The following is a 22,196-nucleotide window of genomic DNA, read 5'->3' as shown; positions in this document are numbered from 1 at the left end:
TGGAATTGAGATTGTGTTTGCCTCTCAAGAGGCATGCTTCCTTTCAGTAGTGAATAGACAAGCAACAACTACTTGGTCACTGGCTATTTAAATCTGTAAGGCAGCTTTGCTAGGCTTGTCCCTTTCTATTTGTATGTGACATAGGAGGAAAGGTATTTTAGTAAATAAATAGGCAATTCCACTTGCATGCCACACTGCACTTCATAGACTTTGTCAGCATTAAACATCTCTCAGAACTACATGTTTGAAAACAGGCTAGGAGCTTCATAAATGGAAATCTCTCAACACTTGCACACACATTTAATGTGATAACCAGTGATGGTAGACTGGAGGCTGAGACACCTTTTCCAGAGTCTCTTTCTGACTGAAAGCAAGTCTGTTGCAGCATACAAGCCACTGAAAGCAGAAAGTTGAGGGGGGTGCTACATGCATGGACTGTCTTTGGAACAGGAGTCTGGGTAAAATCAGAAAAAAGTGAAAGTGAAAGAGACATTGGAATGGTTAGAAGGAGACATTGGAATGATTAAGGAATGATTAATTCACCAAAGGGGCAACACATGTTCAAGATACCAGTTTACAGCAAGTGTTCTTCAGTAACTGTAGCAATTTGCATTTTTGCAGTTTGCTTCCATGGGACAGGATCTCTCTTTTCTTCAAAATCAAGCAGAAATCTTTGAAACCTCAGTAATTTTCCTAAGAAGGAAAGTCCTAGGAAAGTTCCTAGTCCAGTTCTGTGTAGGGTGTTGCATTGTAAAATGTGACATGCACACTTATTTGTATATTTTGGAGTTATTGTCTCTTTGTCAAAGATCTTACGGCAAACTGTTGGTTCCCAGCATATATCTATGTACAATACAAAATACAACTGTGATATTAATGTTTCATAGTCACAAAGAATGATCCATCCTGAAGATGCAGATATGCAGGAATCAGACTGTAGATCCCTGTGGCTCTCACTCCACCGGAGAAAGATACATGGCATTTAGGATCTGACTTAGGTAACTATTCTATTTCCTTTGTTAGTTTCATTGAAGTAATGATTCAAGATGTAAAATTAGCAAGATCAGTGGAGATATTAGTAAATGTCAAAAGGGATTGTGTACAACACATTTTCTACCTCTAGGGAGACTGAGAAGAAATATCAAAAGTAACACTCCAAGCCCTCCCAGAATATGTCTGTTTATGTAGTTTTATTTACAGTAGGTAGAAGTCCTGAGACCCAATGAATGTTTTGAGTGTGGACTGTGCAGACAATGGTATTTGTCAGACTCCCTCAACAGTGAATGGAGACAGAAGAACATCCCAAGTATTCAGCTGACCTATTGTAGACAATTATTTTAGGCTGTGATGAATCCCCATATGTTGGTATTCATCCCTTTACTGCTATTTGTGGGTGCTTAGATAACTTGCTTAGACTAGTAGTTTAACTTTTAAATGGTTGCAGATAAGTGACTTGAATCCCATCCAAAGTGAATACTGTAGACCAATTCAACAAGAATGCTCACATCAGCACTTGCTTGCTAATTCTTCCACCAGATGCAGAATGAGACCTCGTTTTATGATACAGCACTCTATAATATATTTGAGAGTACTTACAATTAGATGCCCCATATGAAGCCTGCAAAACCTTTGCTTTGACAATATGTCTCTATCTGCATTTCTTGTCAGTTTGTCATAATTTTACTTGCCTATAGCAGTTTATGGTCATAATAAGATATTGACACATTTAACAGCATCTGTTTAAAATTTCATAAATATCATAAATGCCAACCCTTCTATTAAAACAGAAACAGAAAAAAAAAAGTATAAAAATTCAGCAAGAGGATGATTCTTAATGTTTTAAAAAATAAAATCAGTGTCTTAACCATTGCAATGCATCTGGTAGGGCCAGTAACATATTGCTTTAGCAATCTACTACAAAATAAAATAAATAATAACATCCACTTAGGAAAAAAAAAATCCAAGTAAAATAAAAAAAATCCCAAACTGCAAAATTCCAAAATTTTGGAAAAGTCCTAAGACAAAAGATTTCCAGAATTAATAGAAAAATTGGCTGTCTTCATTTTTCCTACAGAACTTTTCAGTGATGAAAAACCTCTAGAGTTGTCAAAATATTTTTCCCCTCAAAAACTGATCATGTGACAAAAATATACCATTTGTATATAGTGACTACTGTTTAGTACTGTTCTAAGCTAGAATCTTATGATTGTGTACAGAAATAGCTCATTAATACAATCTCTGTATGTACATAATTATGGCTATTATAATGGTGGATTACAAAACTACAGGGATGTTTTTTCTTTTTTTCTCCCTTAGAAATCTAGATGGGTGATGACTTCCTCTGTGAAGTCATTTTATAATACACTCCAGGATAAGTTCTGTCTTTCTCTATCACATAACCTAGAAGATGAAGTGATCTGCAACAGAATTTTTAACTATACTATTGATGTATCCATGCAGAGGCCGATCTTAATGACAGCAGGGTTCCTTCAAGAACATGTATGGATCATTTACTTTTACAGTTCTTTCACTTATTAGAAGCTTACAGTCATCATTACAGATGTGCTTTTGAGCAGATGCTTTCACAGTTAACACATTAGCTCCCATGTAAGTGCTGTCTGTTTAGTACAAATGAATTTGGTTTGTCATCTAAACACAGAGAATGCCCACTGATTTAAATGGGGGCAAATATGTGCTAGATTTTTAATCCATTTTTATAAAGAACAGATCTCTAAGAAGATCAGTTACAGAAACAATTAATTATTTTGAAAGTTACCAGGTTTAGAAACTTGTTTCTTAACTGTTTTAAATGGCTTTTGATCTTTTTTAAAAGGCATGTCATATATTGAGGAGACCATTGCTAATATTCTGACAGACAAAATTAGGGAATACATTGTCACCGTTGTGCCATTCCATTTAGCCATAGGACTCTGAAGCGCTATATACTCATAGTCCATGCAAATGTCTTAAGCATCAGGTTATTGTCTTCATCATCATTGTTGCCTATTCTACCCAGTTCTATGCCACTGTGCATAGAGGGGCACAGAGTTTGGGGACCAGAAAGAGAGAGAGAAAAGGCACAGCTTACTCGCTTGGTAAGACAGTTAGAAATAGACTTTTTTTTTTTTTCAAGAAATGTAGACATCTCATATTATCTTCTAGACTGCAGTTGAGTAGAAAGAGCATTCACTATGAGCATTTAAAATTATGTATTGGATGCAGTCTTGGGGTGTCAAGTCTCATGTAACACAGCCAGGGGCAGTACATTATAATAGAAAATTATCAATTTACTAATCTACAAACAAAATAAACTTATCAAAATAGAGAAATAAATGAAATGGAGGCTTCAGCTCTTTTAATCTTTTAATCAAAGGCTTAGTGGCAGAATGTTATAATGAAGACCCCACATTATCAAGTCTTTATTACTTGAACGCTAAATTCATTAGTGTTACTATGAAGTTTCATAAATTATTTAAACTAGTCTTGTCAAAATAAATGAACAAAGTACATTCTGTGATATTCTAGTTTTTTGGTTTTTTTTGTTTTTCCTTCTTCCCCTTGTGCTTGCTTATGTGCTTGATAGTTCACAGAATTGGTTGATTCACAGTGGAGACCAGCTTCAATGCCTATTAATGTTAGTGGGAGTCTTACAACTAAGCTTGGTGGGAGTCTGAGTGGGCCCTGAGTGTCCCTGTATCAATGAAAATAAGTCGTGTTCTATTGTTATCGCTAATTAGCCTGCAAGCATTACAGAGCAGGGTCTGTCTTTGACTCTGTGATTGTACAGCACTTAACACAATGGGGCCTCCTTTCTGGTTGGAATATCTCCATTAATATAATAGTTCTCTTGTGAATGCAACTATTTTAAATCTCTGGTATGTGCTCAGGGTATTTTTTATTAATTACCTGCTTTTCAAATGTTCTAATCTGTGCAAGACATTGGATAAATAAAATATGTACTATAAAATCTGTCATGTAGCTTTTATGAAGAATTACAACATTTTAAAAGCATTTTTAATAACAGTCAAATGGTCAAAGCCAGAAAAAAAATACAACATTTGAGAGGTAATTCAATGTATTTGTTTAATACATATAAACACACATAATTATATACATACATATGTGTTTATGTTTATGCATATGTAGATGAAAGTCTTTGGGACAGATTGTATTTTACTACTTGAACAGATGACCAGCTGGCTGTGAGCTCCACCAGAAGTGTTTTGTTGTTGTTGTCCAAACCCACTACAGCAGACACCCCAAAAAGCAAGGAGAAAAGGAGGAAATATTGCGTGGCTGAAGGAGTGTAGCAATGAGCCCCTGATACTAACTAAAAAAAGAAAGTTCCTATGATAGCTTTTCTTTTGAGGAAGTATAGTTTTACACTCCTCAAAATGGTGTTCTGCCTAATAGTCACACTGGCTGGAAACAGTATGTGAATTTTATTACATGAGACCTAAATGGAAAAGCTCAACTCTGATTGCCGCAGAACACTTGGTACTGCAAACCCTTCAATTTCCATGGGATTCTTAATCATACTTTAATCCTAAATTCTATAAATAAATAAATAAATAAATAAATGAAAGTAATGCATCTTTGTAAATAATAATAATCTTAGAAAATAATTTCATCAAGAAAACTAAATGGTATCGGTCTATGTGCATCATCTGCATTTTAGCGACGTACAGTACTCTGTTTACTAAACTTATTCTGTTTTGGAATTCCACTGGATAATCATGCACTGAATGTGAGTACTGAGGAAAAGGTGTTATCCTTAAATTAAAATGGCTTTGCTTTGGTTGGTTGGATAAATTCCTATTAGTCTGTGCGTGCATGCGTGTGTGAGAGAGAACCTGCTAGTACTTTTCTCAGTTCTTTAGTAATCTCAGTTTCAAAGTCTCAGAACAGCCTAGGTGTTTTTTGTCATCAGTAATACAGTAAGTAATGCTGCATAAAATATCTCTGTTCTTCATAGTCAACATCCTACTGATGTGAAAGGAGAATGTTCCACCTTCCTTAGGGTTAAATCCACCTCACTGTTGCTCCTACACCGTCAGAGCATACACATAGCCTCTATCAAACCTGAATAAGCACTTTAGCAACAGATTAATTCACTCCTCAACCCATTTCATGGGGGAAGAAGGACTCTGCAGTCACAAAGTAGTAGATCCAAAAGTAATTATCTCTGTGCCACAAAACGCATTTGCGGGAAGTCTCTTTATGTGTCCAAGCCCTTGGAAAATAGAATCACAGCAATATTTTTCCTGCTTTTTATTTGTGTGGCATGGTGAAGGGACAGTTGGTTCCCGAAAGCACTGTTTCAGTTTATTTGAAGACTCAGCCCTGCATTGCTACCTGCCTGGAACACTCTTATCCCAAATTGTAAGAACACAAGACTTATTTCTCATAAAGTTTATATTCTGCAGAAATTGATAAGTAAACCAGAGAAGACTGGCATGGTGTAATGCCACATTCTGGCTCAGTTTGAACCCTTATAGCAGATAAACATGAAATGTCATAACAGATGTCTGTTTAAAATGCAAGGGCTCTGCTTGTGAATCTTATGTAAGGTTCAGCATCGCTTGTTCTCACAGTTGACGGTGAAGTGGGTCTGGCTTCTAGCCCAGGTCTCTCACACAATGATTAACCTGAGACTACATGGCACCATCTGGTAGTGTCTCAGGTAGGAAACATATATAAATGACTGAACAGTTATGCTTTTCTCTCTATAAGCAGAGTAATATTTGACGAATGGCACCTTTTTCCTTTCCCAAGCAGAACTGCCTTGAATTATTTCACATACAGATAAAGCCTACACTCAGCACTAAACCATCTCCCCAAACCCTGCCTTTCCTTCCTGCCTTTTTAATACTCTTTGTCTCTTTCTTTCCCTTCCTTTCTCCTTCTCTTCCTCCCTCACCCCCACCCTTCTTTTTTTCCTCTTTTCCTTTCTCCTTTTTTCCTTCTTTTGATATGTCTTGCACTTTCACTCCATCATTCCTGAGCAGTGATCTTGAGAAATAAGCTTGATTAAACTGGAGATCTTGATCTACCACATTTCCTATTTGTTGTTGTTGTTTTCATATTTATTTATTTATTTATTTATTGGCTGGAGAAGTACTTCTGTAGGAGCTTTTGGTAAGGCAATACATAAAGTAAATAACCAGCTCAGAAAGAGTGATGATTTCCAGGGCTGACACAGTAGCATCACCCCCACTTCAATCACTTACACAGAAAATCCTGGCTCTTTGGAAATGCCTCATGGCCAGTTTAAATGAATGTTCACTCAAGGAAATAGTATAAAGGGAGCAGAGGGAAATGGAAATGAAAAGAATCATGGGCTTCCATCTTCCTCATCTCTCTCTCTCTCTCTGATAGTCATATGTTTCAGTGGCTTATGACCAGGAGGATACAGTCCCCTCAGGTCACTGCCCTTCAGTGTTTAAAAAAAACAAAAGCTGAGCCTCTCACCCTCTTTTGTGTTTCTAATGAGCCTGTTTCAGGACACCCCTTCAAAATAATAAGGTGCGAAAGATGAAAAACCTGAAAATGTGAAATATTTCATATATATTTATTATATATTTTATATATAAATTTCATATATATAATGCTTCTGTTTCACTGAATCAGAAAAACTGTAGAACAGGCACAGGTAGCTGAGTATTTGAGATTTCCTCGATTCAAGGCATCACCTACTTATCCTTGGATGTTCACATCATGGGAAAACAAAACAAAATAAACAAAACAAACAAAAAATTGAAATATTTAGAGAGGTATAAGAGATTAAAGAGATTATGAATATGAGTAAAACGATGGAATTAAGAACAGACAGATGTAGTCTGGAAAGCATGAAAAAATTCCCCACACTGATACATCTGATACTACAACACTCCAAAGGGAAGTGTAAATGAACCATCAACACTTAAGGAATACTATAATGATCAATTCTTCATTGACAGTGACATGAACTAGGGAGCCCAACAGGGCTTTTCCATCATTGGCTTCCATTATTCTATGGTAAAATTAGAAGGCAAATAAGCAGAACAGTTCATGACAGCCTTATCTTTTATTGCCAGTAGGAGAATGCTTACTGTTACCCAAGCTAATCATACTGCAATATAACTTCAACATTTTATATTGGATATTATTATAGGTACATATCACTATAACATAGTGCTTTCATTTTGAACCCATCATGGTGCTGTAACAGTTTTCTAGAGAAACACGTTAAATTTAAAGGGGAAAAAATGAGTGGGAGGTATAGTACTCAATTATATCTACTGTGGCTTCTGTTTTAGGGGTTTTATCGTTAGACTTGTTTTTCATTACTAGTTCACAATAGGAGCTGGGATTTACTTTGTGTGTGTGTCATTTTAGTTTAAGGGTCTCCAGGGTTGTTTTCTTTTTTTTTTCTTTTTTTTTTTCTTTTTTTTTTCTTTTTTTTTTCTTTTTTTTAAAGCCCTCAGCTTTTCATATACTATGGTATTTATTTTGTTTGCCTGTTTTTCTGTAGTTTTTAATTTCATTGAAATTAATTGTTACTTTCAAATGTCAATATACTGATGGGATGCTGGGGAAGAAAAGAGTTTTCAGTGGAGTTTCATGAGGTGTGGAGAGATACTATATACAAAACATGTCACTATTAAAACAACTTCATTTGAGGTGTTAAAAAGTGACATAATTTTCACATGTGATACTAAAAATCAGGTACACATACATAGAAGAAATAATGCTCTTCACATTGCTTGTTACATTTCTGGGGGCAAATGGATGACTTTATGGGGTAAAAGATATCATATTCTCTTGGCTGCTGCTTATTTTGATGAAGAAATTTCTCTGAAGTGCCAGAAGTGATTTACTTAAAACAGAAGTTCTTTTTCATCAAGGAATTCATTTACCACTCTGAATACAGATCCAGCTAGCAACAAGACATGTGTCTCTGTAGGGATTTTCTGTAGGGATTTAAAATCATTTAGAGACTAGATATCCTGCCTAAAAAAGAGATATATTAATACATACATATGGTTGGCCAAAATCCAAGGTTGGCAGATTGAGGGGCAGAGCACTGAGGTGCTCAAAAATATGAGCTCAGAACTGTAGTTATAACTCTTCTTCCAGACATACACACATATTACGCCCACATCAGATTTGTCAAGGAGTAAGGACTTTGCAAAAGAAAAGCCTTGTGGATTTCTCTGGGCCTCAGAGAATATTATTTCCATCTGAGAAGAACTAAATTTTAGTCTCTCAGTATTTCAATAGGAAATTTTACTATGAAAGAACAGTAAAATAACATTTCCTGTTAAAATGGATGCAGTAGTATATCATATGTAAAATGACGTAATATCTGATGTTTCATTTTATCTTCTGCTAAATTTCTGTCTCCTACAAAATTATGCCAAAGTGTGTATGCCTGTTGGCTTTGTTAAACCATAAACAAAGGGATAACCTGAAATTCAACCATTTTTTAACTGTAATATAGTACCAGTAGATCTTAATTTCATTTAGATAAATACCAGATTAAAGACATGTCCAAAAGATACATCTATTTCTATGACATCCTTGTTCACCTGGCAATGAATCACCAGTGGATAATGTGAAGGTTACTAGAGGAAACTTCATCTACCTGTAAACAAACTATGTCCTCTGTTTAATAATCTTTAGGTTGTAACCTGAGGAATTTGACTTTCCTCCATTACCTGAGGAAAGCACCTCCTCTTCCCATAGTCCTGCAAATATCTGAGCATTTGGTGGATCAAATCTCAGAAGGTGGAATGCTAAGAGTGTGGGGACAGAAAGAGGCACCACAGCCTGGCTTCATCTTTTATTTATCCAAAATCTGCCTAGAGAGGTCTCAGAAGTATAATGGAGAGGTGTAGAATGCTGGGGAGGAAAAGACCATTACAGAGGTGTAGTGGAGCTGGATACTAGCACTGGACACAAAACTGTCTGGTCAGAACTGCAGTTGTCATATTATGGACATAGTAGCAAGTCTAATAGTGTTGGCATTATTTAGCCCTGAATTATAAATTATTATATAATATATATATTTCGAACTGTAATATTACCAAAAGTGAACACATATTTACATATGTAAATATATATACAATATATATATATACACACATTTGTGGATAAACTTGAGTATTTTTAGATATACTCATCATATATATATATACACACATATGAAAACATACTGCTTTAAGTGGGAAAAATAGGCCTGATATCTATATCAAATAGGAGTATTTGTCACTATGCACAGCCATAGCCAGTTTTTTTGATATGATGGGATGGGAATAGAAGTGAAGGGTTATATAGCTGTGATCCATAGCCCTGTATTGTCTCTGTAGTGACAGAATAGCAGTGTATCACAGCATGTTAAAAATCTTACAATGTGCAGAGAGCATTTGAAGAAAACATCAGCTCAGTCTTTCTTTTCAACTGTTACTACTTACAGAAAGTCACCAGTATGATAAGAATTTAAAATCCTATTAGGCAATTCAGATTTTTTTTTCCTATAATTTGACATGAAAGTCTTTTTGTTAGTGACTTTCATATTGTATTAGCTATAAAGAGGGAATGAAGCAGTAGGCTCTGGCTGCTAGCCAAGTCTGAGATGCAGTCCTACCACAATAAATTCCAGAATGAATTGCAGTACTATGCAAATGAGCTATGAACTCAGATGAGCAGACGTGGCATACACAAGCTGATATGAAAGTGCAACATTAACCTCTGATTTCTGCTATTAAAGAATTGCTTAAAATTTGCGGGGCAGAGCATTGGCTCAGAGTTGTTTTTTTATCCTTTAGTCTCATACGCAGACACAAATGCTTCTTTAGAAGGTTGGACAATGTCTGTTCTACCTTATTAAGGATCATTCTTACATAAATCCTCTTCCCAATTCACGGATATAATTTCATCTTCCCATTGTAATTTGCTTCAGGAGGCTTACTGTCTAATATTTCTGTTTTCTTAGAAACCTCAAATATTTAGCAGAGCAGTATATCTCAACACCTCTCAATCCTTCTTTGTATCTGGAAAGAGAATAAAATTTGCATTTTTTTCTAAATTAGGCTTCAGAATGAGGTATTGTCTTTTTAAGGAGTAAATGGAAGGAGAGAATCAAAAGATTATGAGTCTACTTAGTACACCTATCTAGAGAGAGACCTAACTAGAAAAGAAAATCCATATCTAATTAAATTGAAAATTGTAAAATGAATTATAAATGGGAAAAAAAAAAGATTAATGTGTACATTTACACATCTAATGTTTAATGAAAACATCTGGTCTTATGGGGATGGTGTCTATTTTCCTTTTTTATTGGTATGTGGATTGCAACATGGAAAAAAGCTCTCCCCCCTACAGCCTGCAACAGAAATTCACGGTTTAAATGACATAATGAACAGATTTATGCAATTCAGTTGTGGTGTCACTAAACCTTAACATAAAATTATACTACTGAACGTGAGAAGAGCTCAGAGGAGACAGCAGCCAGAATTTATCCAGTCATCAAGGTACTATACAGATAGTGCTATGAATGCATGATATAGGCCAACTATTGCAAAACCATTTCTTCTTCTTTGTCTGCTTTCAGAAATAACAGATTTAAAATAGCACTATACAGTGAAGAATTAAAGAAGTATGCACACATAATCAGATTTCCCAAATCCTGTTTTTTAAGGCTTTTGAACTTATTTTCTAGTTGACTGTAAAATGGACTTGGGATATAACTTTAGTATCCTGTTTAAATCAACTTCTGGCTTAGATTTGAGTATTTGTTGCCGATGATTGAAAATGCTAATCTGGACTTAGTAGATGTGCATCCTATCCATGGTTTTCCAAGTAACTAACCTAGTGAGCTGCAAGTTGTTTTCAAGGTCCGTACCTCAGTGATCCCGTTTCTAAAATGAGAATAATGGTTCATATGAAGATATATGGCTGAAAAGTACAACAGAAAACCTGGATATAGAAATACGAGATTTGAGTGAAAGAGACTATTAGAAATGGGAAATTATTATTATTATTATTAATAACAACAACAACAATAATAATAATAAAATGTCATTATACTACCAAGAGAAATCAGTGATCGGTTTGGGTTAAATTCTGGTTGGTCACTGAGCTTTATGAATTAACACCTACAAGACCTGAGCATGTATCTTAAACAATGTAATTAAGAGCCACATGATCTAACCTGTTGCTTACATTATTATTATTTTTTAACACAAAAATACATACATATTTATTTGTATATGCTAGGGGTAGCAAAAAATAGCTGTAAAATATAAAGCTAAATAGACGTGCATGGAAGTAGGGAAAAAAATGCATGCAAGCAAGAGCTCACATCTCAAAGTAAAACTGAACTTTTTTCAAAGCACTTTAATATATATATTATTTTCCAAGATACAGAATTTCAAAGCCTTCAGTAAAAATGTAGATAAATAGATTATTTTTATGCTGCTGAAGTGACTCATCATTTCAACAACACTTGTGATATTTCTTATGGATTTCCCCCTCAAATTACTTGAGTTCTGTCTTATAAAAGATATGTTCCTTTTATCTACATTATTTTTATCTTCTCACTGAACAGAAAAAAGCTACTTTATAATCATCTCCAGTACATTGTTTGATGTCATCAGTAGACCACTCAACAAATGTAGAAAGGTATGATTACTGCCATATATGAAGGACTGATGATAGTCACTACAATGACTTTTACTTATGTAAAAGAAAATATAACAAGTGGAATAAATTCTTTAAATAATAGTGTATTATGATCTTGGAACAAAATTGGAGGCTCCAGACTTTTGGTTGGTTTGTGTTTGCAACATGGCAGCTATACCAACTGATTTTACTTCCTTTTCTATTTGAAAGTCACCTGGCTATTTTTCTGTCAGAATGCATTGTCTGGTGCTGTCAGTTGCACGTGTCAGTCACCACATCTTGGACTGCACTTTCCATTAGCTGGAAAAGTTAATTGGCAGTTAATGTAAAAGGTGATATGGATCTTGGGCTTAAACCTGTGTGACGCACAAACTTAAGGGGAAATTAAGCATCTGACTCCTCTTGGTATCAGTGAGTTTTGGGTACCTGGATACTTTTGAGGATCTGGCTTAGTCAGTCTAGGGGACTACTGCGTTGTTTAAGACATGTGATCCCAGATGTTATTAGGCCTTAGGAAGCAGTAAAGCAGGAGAACAATCACAGTTTTAGTTGTCTTTACGATTTTGGATATTTGGTGTGTTTGTTTTACATGGTGTTGCCATTTATTGTATGGTATGATTTCCTCTGTAAAGGCTAATTTAATAAACCAGAGTGCTTTTGATAAAAGTATTTTAAATGTATCTTCATATAGATAGTATCTTCCCAATATATTATAAACCTTCCAGGAAACAATAAGCATGAGGGCTAGCAGAAGCTTTCAAACACATTAGAAAAGATCCAGGTAAAGATAATTATTTCAAAACATATTATTCATTAAAATTGTCTGTGTAGTTTGGGAATAATATTACTTTCAGAACCACACTCCCCACAACAACAACAACAGCACAGGCATCATCCTGACATAAGGGAGTGTAACTAAAAGGGTATTTCCATTAAAAAAACCATAACAATTAATCCGACCCAACACACCAATAAAAAATCCTTGTCTACTTCCTAAACCTTTGTCAAGGGAAGTTATTCACGTTGTTATTATTATTTCCTTCAAGAAATATGGATAAAATCTTTTCAGAAATTTTATTCACATTGCTATTCTTCCAAGTACAATAGGTGAAAAAAACCTTCAATTACTTGCTATTCAAAACATTAGCAAAATTGGTATTTATAGCAAATGCATAGGTGCAGTCTAGATCTGAATACGACATCCTGTCACAGTATACCACTTGCATCAAAAAAGTTTTTATTGACAGTCTAACTTTCCGTTTTTTTTTTTTTTAATAATCTCAGAAAAAATCCCCACTGAAAAAGGAACAGTATAAAACCTTCTGAAAAATTAGTAAGATACTCTAAGATGATCCACCTGCTTTAAAGCTGCAGATATACTAATGTTTGTATAATCAGCTTTCTGATGGAAAACTTCAAAGCTTCTGAGCTACCTGCAAAACAGCACTGCCTGTAGCGATGGGGTGAGGAGAAGGGAAGAGGATTGACAGGAGAAAAGACAGATGGCAGGTGGGAAAAGGAATTACAGGCTTTAGCTGCATCATGGTTAAATATAACAGTATTTACTATTTCAGAAAATTAAAGTGAAAGAAATAGATGCTGCCATTGTTTTTATCACTGGTTATAACTATTTAACAAGGATGATGTGCTCTGAGCTGTTTGTGGGTGTTGTTACAAAGGGCACAAGAAAAAACGTCTTCAACCACCCACTCAGCTTACAGTCCCCATTTAGGCACAGCTGTGGTCCCCTTGATCTCTGGAAAGGAAGAGTTTTAGCCCAGAGAGCATTTTGTCTTATCCCCTCAGAGGAAAAGTCACAATTTATCTCCCTTCCAAATAGCACCTGCTGCATATCAGTATAATGATTGCATTGTCTAGGTGGGTAGAAAAATGAAAGGAAACATTGCCTGATGGAGAGGAGAGGTACCAACTTCCCAGGGCTCTCTGGAAGAAGGATGCTGTGCTTACATCTGGGTGGGGTTTCTGCCTTAGGCATTCATTTTCCCTTTGTAAGTGAGGGGAGCTGGTGGCAAGGTAGGTTTTGTTTCAAAGATTTACCACTAAAAACACAATCATCAAATAAGAACTCAGCTTTGAACAACATGTGCTCAAAAGCATCTTTTTTTATATTGCATGTTTTTTTGTAGCTGATGCTTACACAAAGAAACATACATGGAGTAACAGGAAAACCTTTTGGTAACTTGTGTACTGGGGTATGTATTCCTGGGGTAGACTTCATAGCATGCCACACATTAAAACAGCCAAAGTGATTAAAAAAAATAAAACTATTCCCTACTTTTTTTATTCATACTTATCTGAAACCTAGATGGCTTTTGCTTCCTCTCCTGGTGAAACAGGGCCTACATTTTGGGTAAGCCAGAGATTTCACAGCCAGTTCCTCAGCTGGCCTAGTTAAAGCCTATTTACATGAAGTCAATGGTGCTAAGCCAATCTGCACCAGCTGTGAAGCCAGGCATCCATGTATTTGTATTCATAGGAATAAATGCCTGATGCAATTTTGATTGGTGATTGAATACTGCCAGTTTCTAAAACACTGGGTTCTCATTAATCACAGCAGTGATGATTATTACTCTAAGCTTGATTCAGGCTCTCTTAAATCATTTCTAAATTGTAATTTGGTAGGATCTATGCACTTGAAGGTGTGTCTGCACAGATAAGTGCATTCAAATACACATATTTTTCCCAGCATGCTGAACTGACTGTAAATGTCTAGCTATGGTCATATGTATTGTGGTATAGTGTCCTGTACCGCATTTGGTCAGCATGGTGCCCTGCCTTGCAATAACGTTACACAAACTCACAGCGCAGTTTCTGAACGACAGCTACTTCGTGAGTGTCAAGCATGTAGTGAGGACAAAATAAGATAACGCATATTTGCATTTCTCCTTACGTATTTCAGACAAGGTTTCAGAAGCCTGTTTAAAAACATCTTCTAATCCATGGATGCACCTAAAACTCTTGCACTGCTAGTGATAAACTCTTACACCTTATACTGTTGGTGATGAATCACAGATACTTACCTTATCCTTCAGTTCTCTTCTGATTTATGGCTTCATCAACAGGATGTTCTCACACAATACCAAGTCTCTCAGGGAATGCCAGAATCCCCAAAAAGCTCCTTAAGAAGATGCAGTGTACAGGAGGATGCAAAACATATTCAAGAGCTTGCTGGTTTGGGCAGTCCTGCAGTACACAGGTGATCTCTGACATTTGGTGATCCTATCTTTCTGTTGGGACTTGCAGCTGATCTGCTATTGGGGTTACAAATAAGACAGGTATGAGATTGTTCTCAGCACATCCAATTTAAAATGGGTTTGTAAAACAACAAAGAGTGCAAGGGATGAAGTGGAAAGTAGAGACTAAACGATAGAAAGGCTGATTTGCTGTTGTTTCAGATGATTGTGAGATCGCCCTTGAAGAAAAAAATCTCATGTGCAACATTCCAGTCAACAAAATTGAAGATAAAATCCTTGGGCCTGAAAGAGGGCTGTTCCCTGCCTCAGCAGCCTTGTTCTTTATCTTTCTTAATGACACTGAGAACTTTTATGATATTTGATTTGTAAGGTTCTTCAGGCTGGAGTGAAGCAGAGCATGCTATTGTCATGCTCTGTAGGGTACCGTGCATCAATGGTGCTGTCTTCAGTCTGCGAATCTAACAAATTATTGAGGCACTGGTTGTTAGCGTCTTTGTTGCTGATCCACATAATATTCAACTGCCCTTGCCATTTTCCTCCACCAACCTGAGATGTTGCCTAGTAGATACATGCTGAGCTTGGAGAGTGGGTGGGGGGAGTTGTATAAGCACTGACATTGTACTTGATGCTTCTAAGACAGAAGATATCCGTTTCTCTCTGTGTTTCTTTCATCCATTCATTTTAAACACAAGGAAGGAAAAAGAAGGATGTAAGATTTAAAAATTCTGCAGTTTTGTTTCATTTTTAATAAAAGAATACAGAAAAGAAATATAAGGATTAAGGGAAAAATATAAATGAGAATGAATATATAAATACAGACTGAGGCTGCAAGGCTCTACCAGAATTATCAGGTATGCTTGCAGAGACACTATTAGCATATGCATTGCAAAGCAGTGGAAACATAATTGTGATGACAGTTATAAGCCCATAAGAAATATACAGAGAAAGATAGGACTTTGGGGGGAAATTCAATTTTAGCACAGAACAGCCTGGTTCCATCTTTAATACTGTTTTTTTGTTTTTTTTTTTTTTCAGCTAGTGCATTTGGATTATGGCCTTCCTGATTCTTCAGTATGCTTCCAGCCTCTGCAAAAATTATGATGGCTGTGGGGCTGATGCACCAGCTGGCAATAGGCTGCTGAAGAGTCTGTCCGTGTAAGTACAGCCAGGGCACATTGTGTTCTGATGACTCCTGCCCTGCCTCTGTGTGCTTCTGAGATGCCTTCAAGGCAGGCAGGCAGGGAAAAGGTTTGGTGGGAGCGATGTGCTGCTGCTGCTGCTGTGCCTCATGCAGAGGGAGATCACCTAAGCAAGAATCTGTACATTCATACTTACACCTGTAAAAAGCAGTAGGACTGGAGTGCTGAAAGAATTTGGTCACTGGTATTGCGAAACCTGAAGGGAAACATGAATACATTTCATGCAAAAAAGGCAGGCATGTGTAGACACAGGCAGAAACTGAATTCAGAACAGGCAGGCAGCTAAACTCAAGACATGCTGTTGTAGAAGTAAGGCAGGGACACAATAAAAAAGGGTGGTGTTCCCTGCAATCTCCTGAGATACCTAGGTGTTGCCCCATGAGGCACAGAGGCATGTTTTATTTTCCTACCTGAGTTGTCTTAGGTCTAGGCTCCTGTGTAAAATGTGTCTACAGCAGGAGCCTTGTCCTGTTTGGACATCATCTCAGCCATGCCCCAAGATAGAAGATCCCAAGCAGAGAGGCAGGAAATAGTGCCTGCTGACAGCCCTGGAGAGCAGGTAGGTTCCCAGATGCTCATCTTTTCCATCATGGAAGACAATACACACAGAAAAATAAAACTTGAGTTGCCTGTTGTGGCAATAATACCCCCCCCAAAAAAAAACAGCAAGAATTTTTTGTTGGTCAGTTGGTCAGGAAGGTATTATCAGTCAGTAGTGGGACTTCAAAACCTAATTATCTTTGTACATCTAGACTAGACATTACCTTTGGATATGTGTTGTGGAAAAACTGGCAGCAAGGTGGAAGGATGAAGTGGGATAGTAAGCCTTCTCTCTACCTGCTGCTTTATCTTCTTGTATTGTCTCCATTATTTGCATTTTAACCTAGGTGGCTGCTATGGTTCCCTCATGGTCATGCCCTTCCCTCTAGCTGCACTTTTCCTTACCCTGGTTGCTCTGTTCTGTGTGCACAACTTGGCTGGAAGTGAGACTAATGAGATTTTCAATCTACAAAGCACAGATGGCACTTTCCATGCTTCAGAGACTGTCAATCTTGTTCGTCTCACTTCCTGGTCATTAGCAGAGGGAGGAGAGAAATGGGAGGTGTACTGAATCTCTGGTAAGGCTGGGGGAGGAAAATGGCTCCTATACCCTTCTCCTGCTGGGAAGTGAAGGTAGATGAGGAGGAGAAGAATAGGTAGAAGAATAGAGAAGCAAGACTCAGTGAACAGTGCATGAGTCTGGTCTAATAATGATATCGAAAAGAAAGTACAACACGGTATGAAAAGGAAGTGCACTAACAAACAAAATAAAGTCTATTGTAAGGAAATAAATCTGATAAATGAGAAATCATGAAGAATATTTAGAGAATCAAGGGTGGTGTGTTGGGAGATGGAAGAGATGCAGAGCTTTATGGCAAGAACAAGAACTGTACAGTAATGTCAGATAGTTGTGTGGGTGGATGTGACAGTTGTGGGGCTGGAGGCCTAGGGCTGAATCTGTGAATGGGAAGACAAAAACATGCTGTAATATGAATGAAGACATGACCAAAAAGAACTTATTCTGTGTTTAAAAAACCTATGACATTGGTGTGGAAAAAGAAACCAAACAACTAATACGTTAGTTCTTTTTTTTTCTGTGTGTTAAAGACTGTCAGATTTTTTTCCTAATTACTTTGAGTCTCCTAACCAATTTAAACAAACAAAACAAAAACTTGCAACAGGTAGGTAAAGAATTGAAAATATTTTTATATTTTATATAAATAATATTTTTTTAAATATTTTATTTTATTATATATATAATATTTTTATATATAAGAGGCAGTCTTTCTTTTCTCTCAGTAGATCTACATGGATACTCATCTTGAGCCCAAGATCTATAGGAAGTAAAGCTTCTCCAGGTTGGTTGATCTCAGAATTGTTGATGAGAAATAGGAATAACTTTATGTGGTGGGCTAGAATGAACCCCAGCAGAAGTTTGTGATATGGATGAGAGTGGGAGCTACCCCTTATTCCTTCTCCCAGTCAGCAGAGGTGACCTTGTTGAGAAGATACTCAGTACTCACACTGGTGAAGAAAATACCTGCAGTCCCCCTGGCAGTGCCAACAAACACTACTGAAGCAGACATTGAACTCTCTTCTTACTCCCTGATTTTGCAAGAAGTCCAGAAAATCATCCTAAAAATATAGTCAAAGTGTCTCTTTATTTGTTTCTTGTTCCTTGTATTTTCTTTTTGGTTATTTGCATCAAATGTAAAATCAACCCTTGTGAAACATAAAAAGGTTTACATTTGCATATTGTATTTATTATTTGCATATTATCTGTATATTACAGATAAGACATATCTATACAAAATTAGGCCAAACTCAATAATGACTGTAGAACAATAGAGATGTTGGCTGGAAGGGACCTCTGGAGTCACCTCTTCCAACTTCCCACATGAAGCAAGATAAGATGAGGTCAGCTGTGGTTTTGTCTAACCAAGTATTGAAGCCTTTTGAGGTGAAGGGTTCCACAACCTTTCTGGACAGTCTGGTCTATTACTTCACTATTTTCCTAATGGAAAGGATTTTCCTTGTCTCTGGTCTGAACCTTGTAAGCTGCAGCTTGTGGTCACTGCCTTTTGCTATACCACCTGTCACCAGCAAAATGAGATTGGCATGTACCCTCATCTCAAAATGTCAACTTTCTTAATAAATGAATATACTGATTTTGAGAGCATGGTGCTCAAATTTTGTTGTGTTAGTGTTCTATAGCTGCTGATAAAGGATGGCTTCATGAATGGGTTGGAGATGGTGCCCTATGTATTTTTATCTCCTTATTTAGGATTGGAGTCTTCTTACCTAACTTTAGCCTTGTATAAGCTGTCAGATCTAACATCTAGTCTTCTTTTGTAATTACTGAAGAGAATAGCACTCCCACAATGTAATTAACTACACCTATCTTACATTGCATCTAAAATTAAATGGTGTGTCACTTATTGTTAGCATTAGCTACATACATAGAATGTGCTATTTCAGCTGAATAAAATCACGTATTAGTTGGTAAAGGTGAAATTAGTAAATTCTTCCAAAACTAATTAATACTACACTGGCAGACAGAATGGCAAACATATGAAATGATTACCTTATTACTTTAGAAAACTGCATTACGAAAAATGCTTAATTTTTTTTTTTTTTTAAATTTTTTTTTCCTGCTCAGTACTTGTCATGGTTTTGGCTGGGATTGAGTAAATTTTCTTTGTATAGGCTTGTATAATACTGTGTTTGGGATTTTTGATGAAAATCAGTGATAGAACACTGATATTTTAGGTGTTGTAGAGAAGTGGTTACACACTGTCAAGGACTTTTCTGCTTCTTATGTTGCCCTGCCAGCGAGGAGGCAGGGGGTGCACAAGAAGGAGGGAAGGGGCACAGCTGGGACAGGTGACCCAAACTGACCGAATATTCCTTACCGTATGTCATCATGTTCAGCAAAAAAAAGCTGAGGAGAAGGGGGAGATGTTCAGGGTGATGGTGTTTGTCTTCCATAGAAACCATTATATATGATGAGCCTGCTCTTCTGGAAGTGGCTGCTGATGGGAAGTAACGAACAAATTCTTTGTTTTAATTTGCTTACATATGTGGCTTTTGCTTTCCCTAGTAAGCTGTTTTTATCTCAACCCATGAGTTCTCTCACTTTTACCTTTCCAATTCTCTTCCCCACCCCACCTGGGATAAGTGAACAGCTGTGTAGTACTTAGCTGCCTGCCCCGGTTAAACCGCAACAGTACCACATGGTTTATACCACTTGGATTATTGTGAGTTAAACTATGAAGGCAGATGGGGCACAATGATATCTTTCTGCAAACTAAATACACAAAATATGACTGTACTGCTTTCTTGGTCTGCAACTTCCAGTGACATTGATGTCCTGTATATAAACAGGAAAAAATGCTACAGTTCATGTGTGTTTCTTCTATCTCTTCAGATATATACTACAACACTAAAAAGCTTTATATTCCTCCCCTTCTGTAGATGACTGATTCTGGATCTGCACATTTGAAAGTTTTCAAAGAAATTTAAGTTAGTTAATTTGGAGTGAATTTAAAAAATACAACTAAACCTTTATTTGTTTCCTTCTGCATTAAATCAGCCTGTCATCATTTCTAGCTCTACTTATTGAAATTCAAGATGTGATAACTGAGAAATATCTACATCTCCTCCTGGAACAAAAAAATATGCTTGAAATAGACAACATCTTTTATTCTACAGATTTTATTGTTATTGTTTTGCTCATTTTTAGTGTTACACATAAATATTGATTTTTGCTTTGCTAAAATCTTCAAAGAAGTATTTGATATTTTCCACAGGAAGAAAAAAAAATCACAGAATACAAAAGAAATTTCACAATTTAGATTTGAAAGGAAATGTCTTGCAAAAGTGAATCTTTATACAGCAGTATTTGTGTAAGATGAAATAGATTCAAGAAATTTAACAACCTGGTTAGAAACAGTAGATAGCAAAACATTCTCAATGGTAAGAAAAAAGAAGATATTTATGTAGCTCAGTAAAGTTTTCTTGAGTCAATGATAGAATATCTTAGATGTGAGAGATTCCCCATTTTAGAACTGTTACTAATTCATTGCTCAATCTGAATATCAGGTATAATTCAGGTCAGCAATATGAACATGAATTATTCTATCCCAAATTTCTTGGCTACCTATGTTCTATCAGTCTATTTCTCAGCTATCTTCTGGTCTAATGATTGTTTAATTTAAAAAGTTAATTCACTTCTCAAAGGGAAAACAGGAACTGTCAGATTAATCCCAGCTAATGTTGGGTGACTATAATGTAGGGTATTGTATCTGAGCTGTGTTGTAGTCTCCAGTCTGTAAATCACAACGGATATGTAGAGGTCATGCCTTATACATTTGATTTACCCAAATGGAGGGAGATTTTGATTTTATTCTAACACAGATTGACAGACAGCAAACACTAAAAACTCAAAAAAAAAAAAGTGTTTTTTTAATAGATTCTTTTTTTTCCCTTCAGTGAGTCCAAACCTTAAATCAACTATATTAGCCAATGAAATAAAATAAAACATTTTGAATGAATACTGAGAATTAAATATATGTAAGACAATAATAGTCTTAGCACAGTTTGTCCATTTAATATTTTTCCTTCACACATTCACCAGAACCTTTCAGTGGTGTAGTCTTTCTTTTGGTTACATGGCATCTCACTTGATGTTTTGAGATGAGGTTGTGACACTTGCTAGTGACCTTCAATTTTCTGTCTACTAGACAGAAAACTCAAATACTATTTATTTTTGTTGTAGTTGGTGTTGTTGTTTGTTTTCCTGCTCTATTTCAAGTTATGTTATGTTGCTGTTGCTCTAGGCAAGTGTCCTAGTTAGAGCAATTTTAGAAGTTACCATCCTCAGTACCTATTTAAACTTTTAAATTCAGTTCACTGTCTGTATCCATTCCCTCCCAATATGTCCTTGCTCATTACATCTCTGGAAATCTCTTCTTTTTAATCATTATTTTAAAAGTATATTAAAAAATGTAAACTCTATCCACCTGCTGACAACCAAAGATCAACAAGAGTCTGAAAGGTATATTTGCACAAAAGAGATAAGAAGAGTTTGTCTTCCTCCCTGTTTAAAAGTTACTTTTCAGTTTTCCAAACTGGATATGAGTGAAGAGTGACCTTCTCTGGTCAGAAGAGGATAATCTAATAACTGTCTAACAATATTTCAGTTAATCTTCCTCATTCCAAAATTGCTACTTTACATAAATGAAACACACTGCTTGGTTCACAAATTTACTTTCATACCCAGTTTGGAAAAATACTTTAGAAATGGTCAAACCATTCCACCCTGACAGATTATAAAATGGAAGATTTCATGTGCAAACAAAACTATACTTTGCTTTGATTTTTTTTTAAAGTAAAATGGAATAAAGTGTTGATAAATGTAAAAATAAAAGTGAACTATTTAAAAATAAAGAAGGAAATATACACATATATGCTTGTAATGTACACGTTTATATATTAGATATATATTTCCAAAATAAGCATATATAACAATTCACATTTAAATACAGATTTATCATCTCTGGTATTTTTATCAACAAAG

The 22,196-nt window shown here is 36.0% G+C and overlaps 2 long non-coding RNA genes across 4 annotated transcripts; one reads left to right on the top strand and one right to left on the bottom strand.

Moving 5' to 3' along the window:
- The first annotated feature begins 13,092 nt into the window (after positions 1 to 13,092).
- On the top strand, positions 13,093 to 21,074 carry LOC310900912. 3 transcript variants are annotated; one of them, XR_014585456.1, is made up of 5 exons: positions 13,093 to 13,698; positions 13,812 to 13,877; positions 14,748 to 14,881; positions 15,081 to 16,034; positions 17,918 to 21,074. It is a non-coding gene; the product is annotated as an uncharacterized lncRNA (long non-coding RNA). The 3 variants fall into 3 exon arrangements; XR_014585454.1 differs by lacking the exon at positions 13,812 to 13,877 and having other exon boundaries at positions 15,915 to 16,034; XR_014585455.1 differs by lacking the exon at positions 13,812 to 13,877.
- Positions 16,029 to 17,062, bottom strand: LOC310900921. The gene is made up of 3 exons (XR_014585458.1): positions 16,843 to 17,062; positions 16,489 to 16,657; positions 16,029 to 16,274 (listed from the first exon to the last, which is right to left on the bottom strand). It is a non-coding gene; the product is annotated as an uncharacterized lncRNA (long non-coding RNA).
- Positions 21,075 to 22,196: the final 1,122 nt, after the last annotated feature.

This window comes from Anser anser (genome assembly GCF_964211835.1).
Source record: "Anser anser genome assembly, chromosome: 1".
Taxonomy (NCBI): Eukaryota; Metazoa; Chordata; class Aves; order Anseriformes; family Anatidae; genus Anser; species Anser anser.
The sequence above is the reverse complement of the archived record's forward strand: the minus strand, read 5'-3'. Positions and strand labels throughout refer to the sequence as shown.